Source organism: Nelumbo nucifera, chromosome 5, assembly GCF_055504915.1.
Source record: "Nelumbo nucifera cultivar China Antique chromosome 5, China Antique-T2T, whole genome shotgun sequence".
NCBI classification, from domain to species: domain Eukaryota; kingdom Viridiplantae; phylum Streptophyta; class Magnoliopsida; order Proteales; family Nelumbonaceae; genus Nelumbo; species Nelumbo nucifera.
In genome coordinates, this window is record NC_142653.1 from 22017652 (window position 1) to 22043087 (window position 25436).

The 25436-nt window shown below is 37.8% G+C and overlaps 1 long non-coding RNA gene across 3 annotated transcripts; it reads left to right on the top strand.

Annotated features, from left to right (window-relative positions):
- The first annotated feature begins 2494 nt into the window (after positions 1-2494).
- LOC104595752 (uncharacterized) lies at positions 2495-25428 on the top strand. Of its 3 annotated transcripts, none has more exons than XR_016076351.1 (3): positions 2495-3272; positions 20116-20499; positions 20575-25428. It is a non-coding gene; the product is annotated as an uncharacterized LOC104595752 (long non-coding RNA). The 3 variants fall into 3 exon arrangements; XR_734941.3 differs by having other exon boundaries at positions 2496-3272; positions 20101-20499; XR_002022589.2 differs by having other exon boundaries at positions 2496-3272; positions 20104-20499; positions 20575-25427.
- The last annotated feature ends 8 nt before the right edge of the window (positions 25429-25436 follow it).

Sequence of the window (25436 nt, forward strand, 5' to 3'; positions counted from 1 at the left end):
GATCAACATGGACGACTCTAATTCGCGGGTTCACTCGTCCAGTGCACAAAAAACGAACTCATGATAGTGGGGGAGGTAGTTTAGGAGAAATTTTACGTGGGGAAGGATTACATAATTTCGTTATTAATTTTGTAAAATATTAAATTATTATTAATTTGAATATTATGTTATAATTATTTTTTCTATTTTTAAGAAAATTAAATTTTATTAAACAATTTCATTATTTTAACTATTTAAAATCTAGTTATATTACATATCATTAATTAAAATATTTAAATAATATATAAAATATTTAAAATTTGTGATATTTGAATTTTATTTCTATTAAAGTTATCATATAATATTAAATATTTTGTTATATAATCATTTTATTTTTAATATTTTGTTATTTAAGATATTTAGTTCTTGAAATATTTAAATAATATTTTATTTTTTACCATCAAATTTTTATTATTTGAATAACATTTAAATTGAATAATCCAGAAAACCCTAATTTATATTGTTAGTACATAATTTCGTGATGTATTTTTGTAAAAACATAAAATTATTCGTAATTTTAATATTATAATTATTTTTTTGTATTTTTAAAAATATTTTAAAGCTATTTTTAAGTGCATATTTTAAAAATAAGGGCGTATTTTTTAAGCCCAAATTTCGAACTTTCATTTAAGTGCTTACAATAAGCACTTATTCATTTTTTTCTTCCAAAATAGTCCCTAGTTGAATTTTAAAATATCACTTATAAAACTATCCCTACATGAATTTTATAAATGTACTTTTACAAAAGTACTTCTGTAAAAGTGCATTTGTAAAAATACTTTCATACAAGTACTTTTATAAAAGTGCTTTCGTGCAATTTGAAAGAAAATGAAGGACAAAATAGTAAAAAAATGCTTATTTAAGTGTTTATTGGAGAAATAGACCACCAAACACAAAATATGAAATAAGTGATTATTTTTTAAAATACGCACTTGAAAAAGTTGGGTACCAATTGCAAATAAGTGCTTATTCGAATAAGCACTTGTTTTTAAGCATTTATTCAAAGCACTTATTTTTAACATAAACACTCCCAAACATGGCCTTAGTATGTTGAACATGCCAACATAGGGCAAATACAATCCTGCATGGGTCGAATTCGAATATAAATTGATCTGATCTGCCATGACCCAATTCGAGAGTTATGAAATATTGTATATTATATACTATTTACATATTATATATGTATATTCTATATATTACTTATATAAATATATATCATATATTATATTACATCATCAAGTTTTTTATTACAATTCTAATTGAATCATATCCGAATAAGATATCTGATAATATATTCAAATTCGGATTAGTTGGGTTTTCTTAATGGATCGGATCAGATATACCCTTACCAAATCTGATCCAATTCGTTTGTTGCCCTACCGACCCAACATAAAATATTGATGACCTCGAGGACCTGATAGGGTTTATAATTTTTAAACCCAAAATCGAACCGACTAGTTCTCGAGACAATTGGAATGAACCCTTTTAACCCGATTATACATATATATATATAGAGAGAGATATTATATTATATATAATTTATTTAATATATTATACATTATACATTATACATTATATATGCATATGTATTATTATGTATATAGCTTGGGTTGGATTTGAATTAGTTTGGGATAGGGTGGAACAGGCTCCAAACCGGTTATATTTAGGACACTATATCAGGGCCTAAAAATGACCAATTGGGTCCAATTCCTGGAACCAGCACCAATCCAAGACACTTTAACAAATTTACTCATAATGGTTGCACATCGACAAAAAAGAAAGGCTCAGTTTGGAAACATTACAAATACAAATATGTACATAAATATATACAAAATAATATAAAATACAATGCTTTACACTATACATATTGGTAATTGTACTCCTTCCAAAATGGTTAAGAAACAAAAATTGTGATGGACACTTTTATGCCCAAATCTATTAATGAGTATTCCACATGAAAAGGGCTTCATGTGTATTTTTATTATATATATATGCATATATATATTTTTTTATAATTTTATCATATATGTATGTTTGAAGTAGTAAATTTGATAGATAATAAATAAGATAATATTAATTAAATATATTTGACTTACTCAGATATAAATAAATTAATATTTTCTATTATTTTTATTAAGATTATAGTATCAAAATTTAAAGTTTAAGTTATTATTTGAATAAATAATATAGTTATAGTTATTTTATTTAACAAAAATAATTTAATTTATTATTGTATCTTTTGATGGCATTTTTTCTATCTAGCCCCTGCGAAGCAGGGGTTCCCCGCTAGTATTTCATTAAAAAACAAGAATCGATAGAGCCAGAGATTTGACGTGGAGAATCGATAGAGAGAAGAGGAGGAGAATTGATAGAGACGTGAAGGAGAGGGTAAAGAGAGAAAGTGAGAGAAAATCGAGATAGAGAGATGAATTGAGAGACAAGAAACAGAAGAGAGGGAGAAGGGGAAAAAATACGACAGAAAATTAGACTATGCCCGTCACTCGAGCCAAAGAGCATAGCACGTGTCAACCTCTGGATGTCAACGTCCGTTTGCAATCCAAATCCGATTCAAATCCCGTGTAATCCGGCAGTAAGATTTGATATATAAACGAATCAAACCAAATTTACTATACCGTTTCGATCCGATCCGTTTGCAACCAGCAGCCCTACCAATGGAATGTTTCTATTTTCGATGGAGGTTTTTCTATCGACATTTAAGAAATTTAGAGCATTCCAATCAATCAAATGGGTTCCGAAATCCGAACATGACTCCAGCTCCAGGAATTGAACTTCTCTTCATTTCATAACTACCCGCGCACCGCTAAGAAAATGTTGCCAATGCATTAAATTCTTGATGAATTCGAGCTTTTCTGGGCAACGGCTCGAGGCCGAACATGGGCGAGGGGTTGCAATAAAGATATTCCAGGCCAAGATGACACTCGAATGCTTCTTTTTTTCATTTATTTTGTTTACCTTACTTCTCTTCTCCTCTCAAGTGGGGAGGGAAGACAACACAGCAAGAGAGGCAAGATTTCTCTCTACGTCTATGGTTCCTGGTTTCCTCATTTCCTGGATATTCGATCTCTCTCTCTTTCTCTCTCCCCGTCATCATATTCTTGTCGAGATATCCGATTAGACAGGGTTTTAAATTGGATATGATTTTCTGTATTTCAATCAATTTTCTCGTCAGTGGGAGTATCTTCTTTCAGGACGATAGTGTGATCAGAATCGAGGTAATATTTCTTTGTTTCCTGCGCTTTATTTTGAATTTATTGCTTTTAATTGCTGGTTTATTTGAAAGTAGTTTAGATTTATTGCGTAACGAATGAATGGATGCCTTTCCAATTTACATATGGGATCTCTTTTGGAAGTTTCTGACTCAGTAGGGCATCCTGTGGTTTTCTTTTGTTGGCTTCTTGAATACATTTCTCAGATTTTCCTTTTTTATAGCGTGGAAGTTAACTTATCCTAACTACTAATGTTTTCCTTCGTGCTTTACTTTACTCCTTATTCTTAACAAGGAAACCTATTCGTCTTATAAATATCTCTCTGAAATGCAGTTTCCTTTTGAGTCTCTATCATATTTATCTTGTGTTTAGCAGAACTTCTAAACTTGAAAGGAACTTAACTATATTTAGTTAACACATGAGATGATGTACAGTAGGGAAACAGAAACAAACAACCACAAAGCTACATAGGAAGAGATCTATCATTATAAAGAAATTCCAAACGAGAACTAGATTTGGCTAGGCCCTTTGCAGTTGTGCTTTGTTACTTCGGAATCCATTACAAAATTATAACCACAGAATTCAGAGTATCCCTGGTTTCAATTTGATAATGTGCCGGTTTCCAAGGGTCAGCTTCTTCCTCACTTGGACATTTGATAGTGTTTGCTTTGTTTCCTCCAATGCTTAGACGACAGATGGCCAAATCTCTAGCATTAGTGAGAGCAAACGGGTTTCAGACCTTGCAGAGTTGGCAATCCCAATTGGTCGACTAAAAGTCCAATAGATGCTTCCATCCCAATTTATAATTACTCCTTCAATTTCAGCAACACTCAGATTACCGAAAACACTTCTATTGAAATTAAGACCCATCACCTCTTCCTCCAGGTTACTTGGGACCCAAGGGAGAGTCTGGGGCATAAGAGAGGGGAATGCCAAGTTCACCACATTTCTATGCAACTCATTAACTGAGATACTTCAAAAGACTGTGACTTGGTAACCCACAAAAAGCATTTGTGAGTAATTGTGAGAAATCGAGTCCAACTAAGATTTGGCCATATTTTCAAATACCTGGTATTTCTTTCTTCCCAGTTCCCTCACTCATCATATCAGAAGAACATGACTAATTGTTTGCCAAAAGATATTACCTCTTTTGCTAAGTCCTTTGCCTTGTCATTGTCACAAGAAGTTTTGTAATTAGCTCAAGAATAACCCAACAATACCCAATTTGGTTGAGGAAATGGTGCCAACTTTTTATAGTTTCCTGACAATGGAGAATGAGGTGATCCATAGATTCCCCATCACTAAGACATAAACTGCAAGTCAGTGAAGAAAGAAATAACTTGCCTTTGTTCTTTCGGATAAAGTCACAAGTGTTTATTCTCTTCACACTTGCATTCTTTGTCTCTAGGATGGGAATCATCTGGGCATCTTCTCCTTCATTGCTCTGGCACTAGGAAAGTTTGGTATCATTTCTTAAACTTGGTTGGTTGTGGTTGGGTTTCCCTTGAACGTATTGTTGACTTTTTCTCACAATGGCAAGGGAGAGGCCTGAGGCCTTGGTAGGAGAGGAAAAGTCCATTGGGAAACAATAATAGCTTATGCGGTGATGTGGGGGGAATGTGAGGAAAGCAATAGCCACATATTTGATAATAAGAGTCAATCTCTCAAAGACTTAACTTCCCATATTTTTCACTAATGTAATTTGTGGGCTATTAATTGTGAGACTTTTAGAGGAATTTCACTGAATGAACTACATAGAAATGTGTATAGTGTTCTACTTCCCCTCTTAGTAATAATTGCGTCCGGGACATTTCCTTTAGATTGGAGTGGGTGCTGAAATTAAACTTTGAAGGAAGTGCTGATAGTAACATGGGAATAGATGCATTAGGTGTAATGGGGGTTAGGGAGGGCAATACTTGCTGGGCATTTAATGGATTGATTAGGACAGTTGGGTCCATAAAAGCTGGGGTGAGGGCAGTTGTCATTGGAATTCACATAACAAGAGACTTGGGCATCTCATTCCTTACCATCATTTGAGGTGATTATGCAAATACAATCGAAGGGCTAAGAGAGAAGGGTGGTCTACTAAAATCCCAACATATGCTACCATCCCAACTTCTAATTACTCTTTCAATTTCAGCAACACTCGGATTACCAAAAGCACTTCTAACAAAATTAAGATTCCTCACCCCTTCCTCCAGGTTACTTAGACCCAAGGGAGAGTTAGGGACATAGGATAGGAGAATGCCAAGTTCACCGCATTTCTATGCAACTCATTAACTGAGATACCTTCAAAAGACTATAAGTTTGTAACCCACAAAAAGCACTTGTGAGTAATGTGAGAAATCAAGTCCAACTAAGATTTGGCCATATTTTCAAATACCTGGTATTTTTTTCCTTCCCAATTCCCACACTCATCATATCGCAAGAACACGACTAACTGTTTGCCAAAAGATATTACCTCTTTTGCTAAGTCCTTTGCCTTGTCATTGTCACAAGAAGTTTTGCAATTAGCTCAGGAATAACCCAATTATGCCCAATTAGGTTGAGGAAATGTTGCCAACTTTTTCTAGTTTCCTGACAATGGAGAATGAGGTGATCCATAGGTTCCCCATCACTAAGACAAAAACTTCAAGTTAGTGGAGAAAGAAATAACTTGCCTTTGTTCTTTTGGATAAAGTCACAAGTATTTATTCTCTTTACACTTGCATTCTTTGTCTCTAGGATGGGAATCATCTGGGCATCTCCTCCTTCATTGCTTTGGAACTAGGAATGTTTGGTATCATTTCTTAAACTTGGTTGGTTGTGGTTGGGTTTCCCTTGAACGTATTGCTGACTTTTTCTCACAATGGCAAGGGAGAGGCCTGAGGCTTTGGTAGGAGAGGAAAAGTTTATTGGGAAACAATAATAGCTCATGTGGTGATGTGGGGGGAATGGGAATAAAGCAATAGCTGCATATTTGATAATAAGGGTCAATCTCTCAAAGACTTAACTTCCCATATTTTTGACCAATGTAATTTGTCGGCTATTAATTTTGAGACTTTCAGAGGAATTTATTTGAATGAACTTCATAGAAATGTGTACAGTGTTTTACTTTCCCTCTTAGTAATAATTGCCTCCGAGACATTTCCTTTAGATTGGGGGTGATTATGCAAATACAATCAAGTGGCTAAGAGAGAAGGGTGGTGTACTACAAGCCCAACAAATGCTACCATCCCATCTTCTAATTTCTCCTTCAATTTCAGCAACACTCAGATTACTGAAAGCACTTCTATCAAAATTAAGACTCATCACCTCTTCCTCCAGGTTACTTGGGACCCAAGGGGAGAGTAAGTTCACCACATTGCTATGCAACTCATTAACTGAGATTCTTCAAAAGACTGACTTGGTAACCCACAAAAAGCATTTGTGAGTAATTGTGAGAAATCAAGTCCAACTAAGATTTGGCCATATTTTCAAATACCTGGTATTTTTTTCTTCCTAGTTCCCACACTCATCATATCACAAGCACATGACTAATTGTTTGCCAAAAGATATTACCTCTTTTACTAAGTCCTTTGCCTTGTCATTGTCACAAGAAGTTTTGTAATTAGCTCAAGAATAACCCAACAATACCCAATTTGGTTGAGGAAATGGTGCGAACTTTTTCTAGTTTTCTAACTTTGGAGAACGAGGTGATCCATAGATTCTCCATCACTAAGACATAAACTGCAAGTCAGTGGAGAAATAAATAACTTGCCTTTGTTCTTTTGGATAAAGTCACAAGTGTTTATTCTCTTCACACTTGCATTGTTTGTTTACAGGATGGGAATCAGCTGGGCATCTTCTCTTTCATTGCTCTGGAACTAGGAAAGTTTGGTGTCATTTCTTAAATTTGGTTGGTTGTGGTTGGGTTTCCCTTGAACATATTGCTGACTTTTGTTGCAATGGCAAGGGAGAGGCCTGAGGCCTTGGTAGGAGAGGAAAAGTCTATTGGGAAACAATAATAGCTCATGTGGTGGTGTGGGTGGAATAGGAGGAAAGCAATAGCCAGATATTTGATAATAACGGTAAATATCTTAAAGACTTAACTTCCCATATTTTTACCAATGTAATTTGTGCGCTATTAATTCTGAGACTTTCAAATGAATTTCTTTGAATGAACTACATAGAAATGTGTATAATGTTCTACTTCCCCTCTTAGTAATATTTTCCCCGACACATCTCCTTTAGATTGGAGTGGGTGCTGAAATTAATCTTTGATGGAAGTGTTGCTGGTAACATGTGTGTAGTTAGAATAGGAGTAATGGGGGTTAGGGAGGGCAATATTTGCTGGGCATTTAGTGGACCGATTAGGATAGTTGGCTTCATAAAAGCTGAGGTGATGGAAGTTCTCATTGGAATTCACATAACCAGAGACTTGGGCATCTCAGTCCTAACCATTGGAGGTGATTCTGCAAACACAATCAAGTCGCTAAGAGAGAAGGGTGGTGTGTCTTAGTGTTTGGCCCATTATCTTACTGAAGCAACAAGTGACTTCTTTGCTCTAATGATTACAAATCTGTTGTGGATTGATTGATTCCTAGGGAATTGAATTTAATAACAGATGGCCTTGCAAAATTTGGTGCACCTTTAAACTATTTGTATAGTGATCAGCATTTCTCTTTGTAATTTCTGAGGGGAGTTCGTTTGCTCTCTATTTCTGCTGTTCGTTTCATCATGTACTCTCTTTTTTTGCAATAAAAACTATCTTTTCTCAAAAGCATGCTTCCCACACAAAAAATTTATACTCTAGGGGGAATGTTGGAAACCTAAATCTTCTTGCTAGGAAATTGGGGAGTTTTATACTCTTCAGCAGTTAGGGCCTTAAAAAAGGACTTAATTGAGAACTTTCCATGTTGGTGAAGGGTCCAGTTTTGGTCTATGGTCAAAACTGGGCATTGTTAAAGATGATGTTTAGTTTTGTTTTAGTTGTTTGTGTTTGATGTAATTTTCCACTTTTAGTAGTATCTCTTCAAGTTTACCTTTTGTACTGTTGCATTTTTTTCTTTTACTAAAATTTTATCTTACTATAAAAATATAAATTAGGTATGAAGGGGAGAGAAAACAATGTGTAGACTACGGTAGTGTTTGCTAGTGGTTAAGCTAGGGGCTGAAGGCTGAATTTTTGAAAAATTGCCAATTTGAAAAACCCATATATCCAGGGTTATCATTGACATCTAATAAACACCCTGGAGTAAAGTTGTCACCCTAACATTATGTTCTCAGCATGTAGCAATAAGGATGGTATTCATTGCTCAGAACTTTAATCTTCAAATTTGGATTTTTTTAGCATGAAATGAAGTCCTAGTTCAGCCATTATCAAACACCATCTTAGGTTATGTTAGAGGCATCAAAGGTGGAGTACCAAAAGGTTTTGGTGAAGGCTGAGGAAATGTAGAAAACTTAGAAAACTATAATAGCCTTAAGAAAGAAGTTAAAAATAAAGTGAATGAAGCTAAAAACTTAAGGCATATGAACTCTATCATAAATTGGGCATTAAAGTGGGAGAAAATGGAATTTATAAACTAGCAAAGATGAGAGAAAGAAAACTAGAAATGCTAGAGATTTAAATGATGTTAGAGGAATCAAAGAGGTAGACTAAAGAGTCTTGTCTTGATAAAAGATGAGGAAACTAAGGAAAGATGGAAAAACTATTTTGGAAAATTACTCAATGAGAACATGTAAAGGGTGCTAACTTCTAATGAAGGAGGGTATTTAGTAACTATAATAGTACTAAAAATAACGTATACCTCCATAAAATTAGAATCACCAAAGTGAAGGAGGCATTAAACAAGATGAAGGAAAAGGTGTTAGGATATGATGGTAGAAGAGGTATGGGTGAGTCAGGGTTATTATGGCTAAATGAACTATTTCATGATATAATGAAAGCAAAAAAGATGCCAAATGAATGGAGAAGGGGCACTATGATGCCTATATTTAAAACAAAGAAACAGACAAAGTTGTAACAATTGTAGTAGGATTAAACTCATGAGCCATGCTAAAAAAATTAGGGTGAGAATAATTGAACAAGGTTACAACATGAAAAAGGTATATTGAAATTCCAATTTGGGTTTAATGACAAGGAGATCAACCATTGAAGCCATCTTTCTATTGAGATGATTGTAGAAAGGCTGAGGGAGAAGAAGTGAGATCTTCATATGGTATTCGTTGATCTAGATAAAGCATATGATAAGACCCAATAATTAATTATGTGGACCTAATTAATTATATAAATGAAGATCCAATAATTAATTATGTGGACCTAATTAATTATATAAATGAAGACCCAATAATTAATTATGTGGACCTAATTAATTATATAAATGAAGACCCAATAATTAATGTTGGAACACTTGTGGGAGAGACATTAAATTTCATAATTATGGTGGGTCTTCGCCAATGTTTAACACTTACTACTTATTTATTTGCACTAGTCATGGATGAATTGACTAATCATATTACATATTTAGGAGGAGATACCATTGTTCTTATTGTTTGTTGATGGAAATATTAATCGATGAAATTAATGAAGGATTAAATACAAAATTAGGTTTATGGACAAATACCTTATAAACAAGAGGTTTTAAACTAAGTATGACTAAAATAGGATATATGCAATGTAAATTTAATGATAATAGGGTTGAAAATCAGGGTACACTTTAGATCCTGAGGGGGATGTCACCCATAGAATTAGAGCAGGATGGGTAAAATGGAGGGGTGCATCTTGGGTTTTATGTGAAGGTGAATGCTACTTAGGCTAAAATTATTATTTTTTTGATAAATGAAGAAATTTTATTAGAAAGTGTATAGATAGGTACAAGTGTCCCATGGAGAGGCTCGAGCTGTGACCTCTCCAAGGCATTAAAAACAAAAGCGTACTACAGAGATGCCCAATACAATTGTTCCCTGTTTGCCCCTTGCTTGGCTAAGCTATCAGCCATAGTATTTGTTGATCTTCCCACCCAACATATTCTAATACACAGACTTCTGAAATTAAGATACAATACTTTCCATAGCAAAGTAGTTTACAATACTTCCCAAAATAAGGATGGTCTAGCTCCCTGTTTGGCTAATACAGCTGCCAACCCATTAGCTTCCCTTTTAACCCAATTGAAAGAAGAGTTGAATCTCTTTGCAAGTTGGTTAATCTGTCCAAAGGTGAATCTTAGCTTCTAAGGTGCCGACTCAATTTGCTTTGCCCATGTTATAATCAGAGGTGAGTCTCCTTCAATTTCCAGTTCTCTTGCCCCCAGTTGTTCTGTAAGCTTCAGTCCTTGCCATAGAGTTTTTGATTAAGTTTGGATTGAGTCTGCAAACCCGATTGGTCCTGAGAACAAGGCCAACACTACTCCATGATGGTCTCAAAAGACTTGCCCTACTCCTGCTCTTCTTGGGTTGCCAAAGGAACTCCAATTGAAGTTTAGTTTTAGTTTATTTGTCCCTGGTGGTTTCCACTCCACTCTTATAGTTTCTCTATGTGGTTCTGAGAGTGCCACTTCTGTCCAATTTCTTAAGAAGTCGTCCGTGGGAATACCTTTGAACAAATCCAAGGTTTTGACCCAATGTACCGATCTGATTTTGATGGCTTCAATCACCTCCGCTAAGGATTTAATTTTTCCATAGAAGATCCTCTGATTTCTCTCTTCCCAAATCGGCCAAACCACAACATCACATACGGTCTTCCACATGCATCTTCCCCTTTTCTTATGCTGTCTTAGGAAGGTTGGGTTGAATAGACTCACTATGTCTTGTGCGGGTCCATCTGCATCCAAAGAGAGAACTGAAATAGTCCCAAATAGCAGAAACATATGAGCAGGAGAGCAGTGAGAGAGAACACACACATGAGGAGAAAGGCACATGTTTGGCCTTCTTTTCTGGAGCACGTCAAAGGTGTTTACCTTCCCTAGAAACATTTCCCAACAAAGAGCTTGTACTTTAGGAGGAATTGGTTTACACCAAATTTCTCTTATAGGAAAGCCCCCTCCGGCTGGCCGATTGAGCAAGTAAGTTGAAGAAAGAAGAATAGGAGAATAAACAATCTGATGCTGGATGCCAAATTCTATTCTCATGGCTACCTTGGTCCAGGTAGACCACTTCCAACTTTGAAAAAAGGACAAGGAGAGAATCAAACTCATTATCTCTCAACTCCCTTCTAAACCCTAAATCCCAGTTTAACCCAGATTCTGAGGGTGTAGCTACCCTTGCTATTGGTTCAGCCTTTAGGTTTGACAGAGAGTAGAGATTAGGGAATTGCAAGCTAAGAAGTTGGTTTCCAAGCCAAAGGTCTTCCTAGAATAAGGCTTTATCCCCACACCCAACATCAAGGCGAATGAAGTTGGAAAACAAAGGTAAGATGTCATTGATTGCTTTCCAAGGGGAGTTGGAAGCTACATTAGCTGCTACTTTTGCATCCCAACCATTAGCTGTTGTGCCATGAATGCTTTCAATGACCCTGTGCCATAGTCTATCTTCCTCACGGGGGAACCTCCATAACCATTTTCCTAGTAGGGCTGTATTCCTCTTCACTAAATTCCCAACCCCTAGTCCTCTTCACTAAGTTCCTAAAGGTGGACAAGAAGTAAGTGGGCAAGTTTGCTCAGGTGGACTTAATCAAGGTAATCCTTCCCCACAAAGAGATGTAATTTCTTTTCCACATGGCTAATTTCTTGGTGAATCTTTCTAGACAGATTTCTAAAAGCCCTCATGTTTTGGGTTGCCACCCAAAGGCAAACCAAGGTACTCCAATGGTCACCTTTTCACCTCACACCCAAGTAGTTGTGCCACTGGTTGGATTTCACCCTCCTCCATATTAACTCCTACCATGCACTTTTTCCCCATTTAATCTTTAACTTCGAGGTCCTTCGAAATTCTTCCACTAGCATTTTCAAATTCCTCAAGCTATAATCATCAGCCTCCTCACAGAAGGTGATAATATCATCTACAAATTGCAGGTGAGTTACCACCACCTTAGATCTCCCTACCCTCCAACCTTTGATAAGACCTTCTAGATCAGCCTTTATGATTTGCCTACATAGAACCTCAGCCACAAAGGTGAATAAGAAGGGAGAGAGAGGATCTCCTTGCTTAATTCCTCTTTTTGCTGGTACGAAATCTTTTACCACTACATTGATTAGGATAGAGAAATGCACCGAACTAAGACAAACCTTTGGTCCATTTTCTCCATCTTTCTCCCAAACCACTTTTCTCTAACAAACATAAGAGGAAAGGCCAATCCACCATATCGTATGCTTTCTCCAAGTCCAGTTTACAAATAATGCCCTGCCCTCCCTGCTTTATCTTTGATGCCACACACTCATTTGCAATTAGGATTTGGTCCACAATTTGTCTCCCTGCAACAAAGGCCCCTTGGTTTTGGGAAAATACTAAGGGTAAAGCATCCTTTAACCTTTTTGCCAACACTTTTGCAATGATTTTGTAAAGGCTACCAGTAAGACTTATAGGTCTGTAATCCTTGGGGGTTCTAGCATCTTTTTTCTTGGGAATTAATGCTAGGAAAGTAGCATTTGCTCCCGGTGAGATTTTCCCTCTATGATGAAATTCTGTGAATACAACCATTAAGTCATCCTTTATGATTTCCTAGCAATCCTGATAGAAAGCCATTGAGAAACCATCAGGCCCCGGGCCTTTTGACCTTTCCATATTGAAGACTATTTTGTGGACCTCATCTTCACTGAAGGATCTTTCCATGAATGCAGCTTTATGAGCCAACACCTTGTCCCAACTCAAGTTCATCTAAATCCATAGATCTTTCTTCTAGGGTGGCAAAGATAGGTTTAAAATGATCCACAAAGCATTTTTCAATTTCCTCTGAATTTAAAATCCAACCATCACTCACCACACTTGAGATAATATTCTTCTTTCTTCTCCCATTTGCCAAAGAATGAAAAAATTTTGAATTTCCATCTCCGTCCATTAACCACTTGCACCTTAATTTTTGCCTCCAAGAGATTTCTTCCTTCCTTAGAATTTCCTCTAGCTGCACTTTCAATTTCCACTTTTCAGATCTGTCTTCCAAACTACACTCTCTTTGGGCCTCTTTTTGGTTTATTTCCTCAATCCTTTTGGCAATCTTGTCTTTATTTTCTTCTGATCTCCCAAATTCTTCTATATTCAATACACAGACTTCTTATTAGCGACTTGAATTTGTTAATTTCATTCCTAAAACACAACACCACCGACTTTGGTTTTTGTAACCACCCCACAACCACCTTGGAATCTCCTATTATTAGATATTCCACTCCTAGCTGCACTACAAACTGAACCCCTTGAAGGGCAGCTTATAATTCTACCCTAGTGGAGTCCCCCACTCCTAAGGGGCCTGAGTATAATATAACCACACTTCAGGGGGAGTTCCCAACTCAAACACAACATCTTCTTAAGGAAGGAGGAGCTTGCCACTACTGTACAACTCCTCCAAAGATCATCAAAGGAAAATTGATGAAAAAGATCCAGAGATTTCATCCACAAGATGGCTCTATACAAGACACACTCCTTCAGTTCTTGTGGGCTTCTCTCCTTCTCTTGGAAAATCCTTGTGTTCCTTTCTTCCCACACTGTCCATATTAGGCTAAAAGGAAAATTCTATAAAACATTTTAAGGCCAACAATGTTATTGGAGAGGAATCTTGGGCAATAGGGGTGGACACAGTTTGAGATTTTCACGAGCTATTTTTTTTTTGATCGATAACAGGAAGTATTTCATTAATAAGAGATTAAAATACAATGGAGGGGAGATAAAATATCTTAGCTCTCCTAGGGATCAGAAGAGAAAAAACAGTTACAATTGAGCCCAGAAAATAGAATTCCTATGCACCCCTTGCCTAGCTAAACTGTCAACGAAGGAGTTGGAACTTCTCTTTACCCAAATTCATTTTACATCAATGTCCTTAGTCAACCACTTAAACTTCCTCTTCTCATTGTTGTAGTCCCAAAGCCCAATCTTGTCTTCCTTTAACCAGCCCATTACTATCTCAGAATCACCTTCTATGACCAACTTATTGATATTCAGGTCCCTTGCTCTTTTTACCCCTTCCATGACTGCCATTACCTCAACCCTAAGGGAGTCGTCCACTCCAATTGGACCAGAAAAGCTATTCAATCTAGTGGCTCACAGGCAAGTTCAAGCCGAATTCCAACTCAATCTTTAACTTGAATTGAGCTTGAGATCAAACTTAAGCTTTGTGTTTTTTTTTTTCAGTGAGCCTTGAATAGCTGGATATTTGGATCAGCTTGCTCAAGGTCCCCCCCCCCCCCCCCCCCAAATGGGCAGTCAAGAAACAACACCTAAAAAATGAGCATGTAGTAGAAAATGATTATAAGTGCTCATAATTTAACAATAGATATGACACTGAACAGAATGGAATGGTGAAACAGGATTCATGTTGTCAACCCCACATGGTTGGTACAAGGATTAGATGCTAATGATGATCTGTGTATGTTGATTAATTTCTCTTCTTTTTTTAAGGGATAAATAACTTGTGCACTGGGTGGATAACAGCCAATTTTTTTATGATTGTTTTGAACTACTACTTTTTGTCTGAATCTATGTGATTTCATCAATTGTTTACGTATTGTTTAAATTTAGGTTATATTTAGTTGTTTACATATTATACATCATGGCATTTTTATTTCTTGATCATGGCTGCTTTCAGATTGAAATATTTGATTGCCTTTCTTGGATAATCTGATGTCAATTTATAGTCCTCTTATTTTCTGGAATTTGTTTAATTGTTTGCCTTTTTTTCTTCAGTTGTGCATATAGTTCTTGAACTTGATAGCTTGTCTAACTTTTGAGCATTATTCTTGGTTGTGGAATTGGATATCTTTTGCTTTTCCTATTAGTGTATAGATTTCCTTGGACTCAATGGAATATACACTTAGAATGGGGGGAATGGCTGCCATAGTGAGAATTTTGGAAACTAGAAGTTTCTCAAAAATTTTGACAGGTACCATAGGAAACCTTGTACTTGGATACCTATGTTTCTAAGAGTATGTTTTGTGTGGTTTCTTTCTGTAACATGAAAATGATTGTCACAAAAAACTATCAGCTGCCTAATACATATACTACTTACAAAGACCAAGCTATCACAGCCAGCAAGCTAAGACCATGTTAGTGGAAAATTTTTTTAGTATAATTTTTCACATAACATAATTCACCTAATTAGACTAATAGCTGGGCTTTTTGATATTTGGGTAAGTCCCATTCAGGAAATCATGTAGATGTTCCTTTATTTACATCTCTACTAAGGGAAAAGAAAACCTCTTAGTTATAGCTAAAATGTACAAGTGAATAGACTAAACTAAGATGGATTTTCCTACAGAATTTTCCTTTGAAAATTCTGGTATATATTCCCTCTTTATTTGAGATAAAACTAGCATATATAAATAAATAAGTAAACTTTTTTATATGTATAACAAGAAAATAGGGATTATAAGTAGCTATATTTCATGAATAAGGTTGTAGATGGCCATTTAAATAATGGTTATGTGCATTATCATGGTCTGGGGAACCATAATCAGGCAAGTTGTTTTTTTTTAACTAGGTTGTAGATGGTTTTATCTCCTCACACAAAGTAATGATTTTATAGGTTAGTATGTTGTGAGGAACCATAATCAGTTAAATTTCATGAACAAGGCTGTAGATGGTTCTCCCTCACATTAAGTAATGATTTTATAGGTTAATATGGTGTGAGGAACCATAATCAGCCAAGTTTAATGAACAAGGCTGTAGATGGTTGTCTCCCTCACGTATGATTAAATGTGAGACAAGGAGAGAAAGAGAAAAAAAAATAACAATAAAGAAAGAAAGGGTGAAAGAAGAAGAAAATACATAGTTCTCATGAAGGAAGTTGTAGGAGTACCATAGTGAAGAGGTGGAGGAAAACTTCAATCCCTACCATCCACTTTCTCATTTTCTTCTTTTTCTTCACACCACAATCTTCTCCTCTTTCTCCTCTTGTTTGTCTCTTATTGTTGGAAATTCTATTAATAGAATATCATTAGCCAAAAAAAATGGCATTAACCCTCCCTCCTCCTACAAGGAGAGGGGTTTATATAGAGGGAGGTGGTTAGGTAACTCCCCACCCCTCTCTTCTTAAGGTGCCAAGTGTGTCACCCCACTTAAAATGGGTTAAGGAGGAAAGGAAACCTCTTCCCTCCTAGGGTAATGTATGTCACCCCAATTAAAGTGGTTAAAGGAGGGAAAATAACTCCTTCCTAGGGTGACATGGTCACACCACTTAAAGTGGCTAGAGGAGGGAAAAGAGTCTTCTCTTCCTAGGGGGACATGTGTCACCCCACTTCAAGTGGCTAGAGGAGGGAAAAGAGTCTTCTCTTCCTAGGGTGACATGTGTCACCCCACTTCAAGTGGCTAAAGGAGGGAAAATAGTTCTCTTGTTAGGATAGGACAAGTGGCATCCCGTTTATAAATAAGTGGGACACCTCATAAGATTATTAATTAATATAAATTTAATTCTTTTAGGGTTTGTCCCATTAAATGGGCTCTACTGTAGGCCCATTAAATGCCTACTGCATTATAAATAAGGCCCAATTAATTTAGGGTATGTTGTTCATTAAAATGGATTGCATACCCCTTTTTTTCCATAAATTATTTCAGCCCACCCATAGGAATGATTGGGCTTAAAAGATCAAGTTGGAAAGAAAGCCCTTTTTCCTTCTTTTAAGCCGTGAGTGGGAGTATCTTAATAACCTGCTCCTAGTTCAGCAAAATTAATGACTTAACAATGCCTCCTTGAGCACTATGGGCTCAAGAATAACTTGAGGTTACAGTGTTCAAGCCATTTCTTTTTAAAATTGATTGGATTAGATTCTTACAAGTTAGGCTTAATTAGGACTTAAATCTGGTAAAATATGTTGTAAGCCCCTTCAATTGCAAAAGAAATGGGCCTACACATTTATTGTGAGGATTTCCTTTCTTTTTAGTATCTTTTTTTGGTAATTGAAGCGTGATTTTATTAACAAGATGTGAACACTATTACGGGTGTGGCTACTCAAACCAGAGGGAGATGATGGAGTTGCCACCTAAATTTTTGTAAAATGGGAATTTAGGAAAATTTGAGATTTTTCAAGAAAAACAAATGTTTTCTTGGTGAGTCATAACCCGATTGGAATAGAGATTCTTAGGGTTCAAGGACCAAGGTTCAGTGTGGGAAGGTGTTAGGCACCCCACACACGCCTAGCTAAACCAGCCTCTACTTCACCAATGTTTCAAGGAAAATTAAAAAAAAAAATGGGCTTCAAATTTTAGCACACATGCACACTTGCCAAAGCACAAAGAATGAGAGATGAGAATTACCCAAAAGAAAGCTAACAACAAAATGATCAAAGTGAGGGAATGAAATAAATTTAAGCATTAAAGATTGACAAATGAAACAATGCTGAAAAGACTAATGGATTGCATTACTAAGTTTGATCCTAAAGCTGCTAAATGTATATTCCTTGGTTATGCACATAATCAAAAGAGATATTTCTGCTATGATCCTAGTCTTGGCTCTCGGTTTGTGTCCATGGATGTTACCTTTTTTGAGGATGTCCCTTATTATCCAGGTGTTGCTTCTTAGGGGGAGAATAATGAGAAGGATAGTCCTTGTCCTGAAGTTCCTCTACCTATTCCTATTCTTGAAGGAGAGTTGTGTAATGAGGGTACTAGTCAGAGGTGTAGGGAGTTGAGAGTTTACCATAGGAGGTGGAGGCATGTTGATTTTGGTGCTCATAATCAATCCAGGCCAATTCCTCTCTCCTCGGCAGTTCCGGATTCAGTTATTTCTCCCTCCTTGCCTGTTGATACATCACCCTCACCTTCTGATCCCCTACCCCCTCCAGATGATCTTGATCTTCCCATTGTAGTCCGCAAGGGAAAGCGTCTGTGCACTTCATCTACTGCTCATTGCATATCTCAATTTATCACCTATGATCATCTTTCACAATCCTATAGGTCCTTGGCATCTATCTCTGCTATACGAATTCCTAGGTCTATCTAGGAAGCTCTTGCAATACCTGAGTGGAAGAATGCAATGGAGGAATATATGGGTGCTTTCATTAAAAATAAGACCTGGGAGCTAATTGACAAGCCAGAGGGGAAGAAACTAGTTGGGTGCAGATGGGTGTTCACTGTGAAGCATAATGTAGATGGCTCAGTTGAAAGGTATAAGGCTCGGCTAGTTGCAAAGGGGTATACTCAGACTTATGGCATTGACTACCTAGAAACCTTTGTACCTGTTGCCAAGATGGACACCATTAGAGTTCTACTATCCCTTGCAACAAATTTTCCATGGCCTCTGTTCCAACTAGATGTCAAGAATGTTTTCCTTAATGGAGACTTGCAGGAAGAGATGTATATGGAGCTACCTCCTGGGTTTTATGATGAAGCTATAGGGAAGAAAATTTGCAAATTGCAAAAGGCTCTATATGGTTTAAAGCAATCTCCAAGAGCCTAGTTTGATATATTTAGATCGGCTCTTGAATGGTTTGGCTATGTATAGGCCCACTCCGATCACACTCTATTCATTAAGAGAAATGGTGCTTCTCTCACCCTTCTTATAGTGTATGTTGACGACATTGTTGCTGGTTGTGATGTTGATGAGATTGATTCTCTCAAATTACTTAATGAGGAATTTGAAGTGAAAGACCTTGGTGATCTGCGATATTTCTTGGGAAATTGAAGTGGCCCTCTCTAGACATGGTATCTTCATTTCATAGAGGAAATATGTCCTTGATCTCCTCGAGGACATTGGGAAACTAGGGGTTAAACTAGCAGACACACCTATTGAATTGAATCATAAGATAAGCGTCGAAGGGGGTGAGCCTCTTGAGGACAAAGCAATGTACCAACGACTAGTCAGAAAACTCCTTTATCTATGTCTCACTTGTCCTGACATCTCCCATGCAGTTAGTGTTGTCAGCCGATACATGCATTCTCCTAGAACCACTCATCTATTGGTTGTGGAAAGAATCCTTGCTTGAAGAAATGGCCAAGTCATGGAATACTCTTTAAAAATAATGGTCATATGAAAATCGAGGTGTATACTGATGCTGATTGGGCCGGATGTGTTGATGGTAGAAGATCGACTTCAGGGTATTGTGCTTTTGTTGGAGGTAACATTGTGTCATGGCGTAGCGAGAGGCGAAATGTTGTTGCCCGTTCAAGTGTTGAGGCAGAGTACAGGTCCATGGCCCATGGTGTAACTGAAGTATTTGGCTGAGATTCCTTCTTGAGGAACTAGGGATCGAGTATGGGAAACCACTGATGTTGTATTGTGATAACTAAGCTGCTATCAATATTGCTCATAATCCCTTCCAGCATGACAAAACTAAACATATTGAGGTTGACCATCATTTCATCTGCGAGAAAGTTGCTTCTCAAGATGTTTGCTTGCCCTATGTCACCTCTGATATGCAGCTTGCTGATCTCTTCACCAAAGCAGTCACCAAAGTCAAATTGGAATCAGATTTGTGCAAGTTGGGAATGATGAATATTTATTCCTAACTTGAGGGGGAGTGTAGTGATACAGTGGACCAGACCTGATATTTTTATGTGTGGTCCCATAATCAGTCTTTTATTTCTTATTTTTGGCTTTATGCTTGTTTTCTTGTACTGTTATAGGTAGCAGGGCAGTTTTGTCCTTTTACCTAATGTTATGTTAAACATATAAATAATACTGCTTAGGGCAGCAGTAAGTGATTTTCGCCCATTCCTCTCTTGCTCTTCTTCTATTCTCTTTTCTCTTATTCTCTCTTCTTCTTCCTATCGATTTCTGATTTTCTCTTCTTCCTAGAAGTTCTGCTAACAGCAGTAACTTCAAGTTAGTCTACAGTCCATCGTGGCAGGATCATATGGAGTACCTTCACAACACTCTAACTCTTCTATGTAAGCACCAGCTTTATGCGAAAACCAGCAAGTGCTCTTTCGGTCAGACCCATTTCCAGTACTTAGGCCACATCATAGAGGGCGGAAGAGTCTATACAGACCCAGAAGAAAAAGTCAAGTGCATGGTTAACTAGGCCGGGGCCCACATCTCTGAAGTCCTTACATGGGTTTTTGGATCTGATTGGCCTACTACAGGCGGTTTATTCAGGGATATGGCACCCTTGCAGCACCTTTAACACAACCATTGAAGAAGAATACGTTTGAGTGGAACCCCCAAGTTGAGCAAGCGTTTCAGTCCCTTGAACAGGTGGTTACCTCTCCCCCCCACTTTAATTCTGCCAGATTTTTCTAGAGAGTTTAATTATTGAAACTAATGCTTCAGGTCATGGTGTGGGTGCTGTATTGATGCAAGGAGGTCAGCTGGTCGCTTATTTCAGCAAGGCTTTGTCACAGCAGGCCCAGTCCAAGTCCAATTATGAAAAAGAGTTGATGGCTACTGTGCTTGCCATCCAAAAGTGGCGGGCTTTACTTGTTGGGCTGAAGGTTCACAGTCAGGACAGACCACGGAAGCATCCGACATCTGTTGGATCAGCGTATTCTCAACCTGGAATAGCAGCGATGGGCTTACAAACTACTGGGGTATGATTTCCAATATAGAGTATAAACCGGATTCAGCTAACTCAGTGGCTAACACCCTGTCCCGAGGTGCGGAATTATTGGGTCTCTCCCAACCTACTTATCCTCTGCTATATCAGATAAAGGCAGGGGCTCATCGAGACCCAATTCTGTCACAGATCCGCTCCAAGTGGGAACTATATCCAGCTTCAGTGCCTGGGTATACCATATGGATTCTACTCTATTTTACAAGAGGAGGTTAGTTGTGGCATCACCCTATGTTCATTATGGGGATTTGCTACGTATTTTCCATGACTCTGCATTAGGGGGTCATTCCGGAGTATTGCATACCTAGAAGAGGCTGTCCAATCATTATTATTGGAGAGGAATGAAGTCCATGGTCCAATAGTATGTGGCCCAATGCTCCATCTGCCAGCAACAAAAACATAGTACTCAACTTCCTGCAGGCCTGTTACAACTTCTCCCCATACCGGACAGGGTTTGGAACGAAATAACCATGGATTTTATCACTGGGCTACCTAAGTTTCAAGGGAAATCTGTTATACCAGTTGAGGTGGACAGATTGAGCAAGTATGCCCATTTTGTAGCTCTCCCACATCCGTACACAGCATGATGGTGGCCAGAGCCTATGTTCAGGAGGTAGCCAAGCTACATGGCACCCCCAACTCTATACTCACTGATAGGGACCCATTGTTCATGAGTCATTTCTGGGAAGCTTACTTCCAAGCTCAAGGGGTTTGAATGTTGCACGCAACTAGTTACCATATTCAAACTGATGGACAGTCTGAAGTGGTCAACCGCTGTCTGGAAACCTATTTACGGTGTTTCATAGGTGACAGGCCTGAATAGTGGACTACATGGCTCCCATGGGCTGAATTCTGGTATAACACCTCCTTCCAGGTATCGGCAGGTACTACTCCATTTAAAATCCTTTATGGGCGCGGTCCTCCCATTGTGTTACCCTATGATAAGGGATCTATTGTTGTAGCTGAAGTAGAAGAATAGCTCTCCACTAGAGACAAGGTGCTCAAGGACCTGAAGTTATACCTGCAGGAAGCCCAACATCGCATGAAGCTATCCTATGACGAAAAAAAACAGAGAGAATTGGAGTTTCAGGTTGGAGCCCTTGTTTACCTTAAGCTTCAGCCATATAGACAAATTTCTGTGGCATCTCAACCCCAGCAGAAACTAGCACCATGCTACTTTGGACCATTTAAGGTAGCTGAGAGGGTGGACAGGTGGCCTATAGGTTGGATCTACCGGTTGGTTCCAAATTGCACCCAGTGTTCCATGTGAGTTTGCTGAAACCATGCCTATCCCCTTCATCCAGAGTTGACAGTTCTCTACCTCAGTTCTCAAACGAAGGGTCTCTCTTGCTGGAACCCCAGTCTGTGCATGGCTTCAAATGGGTGACACCTGGTTTTAAAGAAGGTCCAACAAGCTCTGGTTAAGTGGAAGAACCTTCCTGTTGAAGATCCAACATGGGAGGACATCTCAAGACTGCAGCTACAATTCCCTGACTTCAACCTTGAGGACAAGGTTGATTCTGAAGCGGGTGGGGTTGATAGGATCCTGGACCAGCACAACAGTATGCAAACAACAACCAAAGCCCAGGCCCAGCAGCCTCCATGTCTGATCACCGAAGGCAGCAACTCAGGAAGAGTATTCCGTGTAGTCCAGCCCATCAAGTTCGTCTACACCAGGAGGCCGCATCAGCATAACTAACTCGACAGTCCCATGTGCATGGAGGTAGCTTGACAGTAACCTGTTTTGATTCAATATAAATAGCATGAAAAGCCCTATGAATGCATGGAAAATATCCGAATCACTTTTTCTTCTTCAACCTCTCTTCTTCTTCTTCTTCTCTCTACTATTCCATTTCAGGAGGAAGAGCTCCCTCGAAGAAGCTCAATAGAAGTGTTCTTATCAGCTTCCTTCCGTTCGTAAAGTATTCCAAGAGAGCAAAAAAAGCATCCTTTGGCATTCTTCTACATTCCACCACATATCTTCTCCCTGATTCTACTAGTCTCTCCTTCCAATAAGTCTGTTTACCCTTGGAAGCTGCCTCAGACACAAACGTACTGCCCCGTTTGGTTGGAAAAAGATCTAGCCGCCAAAAGATGTCTCCCCGAAAAGACGTGTGAAGCCCGTTTTGAGCTATTTTCGGGAAGCTCTAAATGGAGCTTTTCATATTTTTTCTTTGCATCTTTGCGTGGGAAGACGCACCTTAACCAAACGGACTTCAAGCTGCTAAGATCTTAATGCAAAAGTTCACATTTTCCTTTGGCTGGCAGGTCTGTGGGAAGATCTTTCAAAAAGGACTTGCCAAACAACACCGTAGTAAGCCACTTTACCGTCTCTATACCTTCTACCATGACTATTGCCTTCTTAGCTTCCCTTATCTTAACACTGCAAGAACCTTTCATCCTTAATTCTTTGAACAGAAATTCCTTTGCTTCTATCTTCAAATTTTTTCTACATCTCTTAGTCTCCTTGAAGCTTCAGATTGGTGGATGCTACTAGTGGAGCTCATTGGTCCCCCTCTAAAGGCCTCCATGAACTTCTCAGCTCCTACACTTCCTTGGTTACAGGAACTTTTTTGTGTTGTTGTTAGAACCAGTAAAGGTTAGCATTAAAGCTTTAAAAAGTATCACGATGAATAAATGAATTTCAAAGATTAATTGAGATCAAGGTTCTGATGATCTCAAAGTGTAGATCATCATATAGAACCTATCAATAATTAAAATCAAGATCAAGAATTTTAAGAACCTATCGAAGCGCAGATCATCATATAGAAAGAATTTTTGAAACAAACTATTAAAATCAATTATAGGTTCTTCACTAGTATCCAGAAAATTAGCATACCCAATTATTTGGCTGTTGCTCTGGATGATGTGATTGTAAATTTTTGCAAATCAAATGACATCCTAGTGTACAAAGGAGACCCTGATGAAGGTATTGATTCTATTGCAAGGACGGGTTACAGAGTTCTATTGCAAGGTATTGATTTCCTTTCTTCACACAATATGCTGTCTCAGGCAGTCAGGCTTGAAGTTCCGTATCTTGAGAGAGTTCTTGCAGCTGGGTTACAGAGTTCTCCTTTCTGATGTTGATATTATATACTTGCAGAACCCATTTGATCATCTTTCGGGATTCAGATGGGTCTATGACTGATGGCTATAATAACATGACTGTCTTTGACGAACCCGCCATGGGTTGGGCTGATATGCACATACCATGTGAATATGGGTTTACAATTCTGTCTTGTTTTATATAAGGCCCACGATTCAAAAAGTATACACGTAGGCCAGTTTGATTTCACCTTTCAAGAGCTCCGTGAATTATGTCTGCCCATTTCCACTGGGTTTATTTCCACTATGAATTTTGATTTCTCGGCCGTAATAACTGATTTCTTGTTTTCATTTAGTTATGCAGGGACAGAAAAGGATGAGTATGTTGTTTTGTATTTCTGGATATAGATGAGTGTTCCCTGTAATGTGGTGTAATGTACTTCAATAGTCTTGTATTAGGTGAGCCCTAGTGCATCTACTTGAGCATGTCAACTAGAAGTTTGCTTTATCTGAATGTCCACCATACACACACCATCCATTTTATATGTTAACTTTAAACAGAAAAAAGTAGCTGAGTTTTACAGTCCACATTGTAGGTGAAGCATGTTTCATCTCCTCAGGGATCCTAAAAGTATGTACCGAGTATTTACCTACAAATTTCCAGACATGGTCTTAGTGAAAACCAAATGAAATTAGGATTTAATGATTTCAACATTTATGCATAAAGCCAAATGATTTCAACCATGGTTTTTAAAAACGAACCGGTGACCGAACCGGTCAGGGGTCCGGTTACCGGTTTGAACGGTCCGACTGTTCGACCCAAACGGCCAACATGTTCTGACAAAAAATAAAAATTTTTAAAAAATTGGAAACGGTCAAAACCATCTAACGGTTAACTGGCCTTTTCAGTGGTTTAATGACCAAAATCAACGGTTTTGGAGGAAAAAGCGGTTTTGGAGAAAAATGGAACCAATCAGGTAACCGATTCCCAGTTTTTATGATCTGACCGTCCGATCCAGTCCAATTTTGAAAACAGTGATTTCAACATTCCTGCGAACCAAACAGGGCCTTATTTTACAGAACTCTTTTATTCCTCACCCTATAGGCAAGAAGGGACCCATGCTTGATTTTATCTTATAGAGTCACATTTATGGTTCCGGTCCTGACATCTTGCTCCATATTTCTTACGTTGTGCGCGAAGATAGAGCTTTTCCTGTATTCAGAACCAATGTAATCAACCCTAATATTATATTAGGGTAAATTGCTCCCCTGAAATTTATGATTGTTGCAGAAATATCCCTTGAAGTTGGGTAAATTGCTCCCATTTGTCAGAATCATCTAACATGAGTCACGGAAATGTCAATTGCCATTACCAAATTTTAGGAGAGATTTCAGTAATGGTCATAAACTTGAGTGAGAGGTTTCAGCAATTTACCCATTATATTGTTATATTTTTCATATTTTTTATTTTCTCGTCGTCTATGTGTTTTTTTAATCCTTGTCAATTGCCATTACAATATAAAAGTGCTTTTATAAA